The sequence below is a fragment of the Selaginella moellendorffii genome, unplaced genomic scaffold (genome assembly GCF_000143415.4).
Source record: "Selaginella moellendorffii unplaced genomic scaffold, v1.0 SELMOscaffold_15, whole genome shotgun sequence".
Classification (NCBI taxonomy): Eukaryota; Viridiplantae; Streptophyta; class Lycopodiopsida; order Selaginellales; family Selaginellaceae; genus Selaginella; species Selaginella moellendorffii.
This window is the reverse complement of record NW_003314276.1, coordinates 1,390,482-1,391,501: the sequence shown is the minus strand read 5'-3', so window position 1 is coordinate 1,391,501 and position 1,020 is coordinate 1,390,482.

Below are 1,020 nucleotides of genomic sequence, written 5' to 3'. Positions count from 1 at the left end.
TTCTTTCAGTTCCTTTGTTCTTTCAAATATGACTTCTGAGCATTTACTCTTGTGCAGTGCTACCAGTGCTAATTTCATATCCCCACCACCACCAATTACATCCTTTCACCAAAATACCATTTTCCATACTTATCCTTTGTAATCCATTTTGATATGGAATATCCATCCACCTCCTTCTTGACTGTGCAAAGATGAACTTCATAACCACATTTCTTAAGAAGAGACACAATGATACGATTGTGGCCTTCCAAACCTTCCAAACCTTTCACTGCCCTCCTTGTTGTGATGGCAACAATCAACAGCCTATGCCAGCTTGCCCATGCCCCATGCTCAAGCACCCGTTGGACTTGAGGTAGTGCCAAGGAAATCTTTCCAACAGTGTTTTCTACATTCATAGTATTATACCCCTCAATATCAAACACTAAAAAGATATGGCTTCCTTTAGTATACGTTATCCTGACGTCAACCCCTGTGAGAAACACGGCACAGACCCACGTTGGGTAGGGAGTGGATATGTTTATGCTCCTTGAGCGACCAGGATGGCTAACTTCGATACTTCCATTGCTCTTATGCACTGGGAGCTGGATGACCATGGTTCCTGAAACCCTACCATCTGCTTTGTTTCTGCCTCTCTGTAGCTTGAAATCGTGCTCAATCAAGAGCATCCCCTTAAACCTCACTTTGAGCACCATATCATGGAGACAACCAGCATCCATCACCAAGAGCGCAACCGCTGCTATGTCGTGAGCCGTCTTTGAAATAAAGTCAGACTTGCCCGGGTATGAAATTTTGGAGGAATCCACTTGCAGCACACCTCTTTCTGTCTGAAAAGACAATTTTATATCGTCTATGTCCTTGTATGTTAAAGGAAGTTTCATCTCTCCAGGAGTCCCCTCTATTGTCAAAGAATCAGGCAACATGGGGTTCCAGCAGTCATCAATTGGACCTCCAGCAGCTGTCCACTTCCCATCGTACCAGAGGACCCTCTCTATTGCCATCTTCCCACCACCCTAATAACAG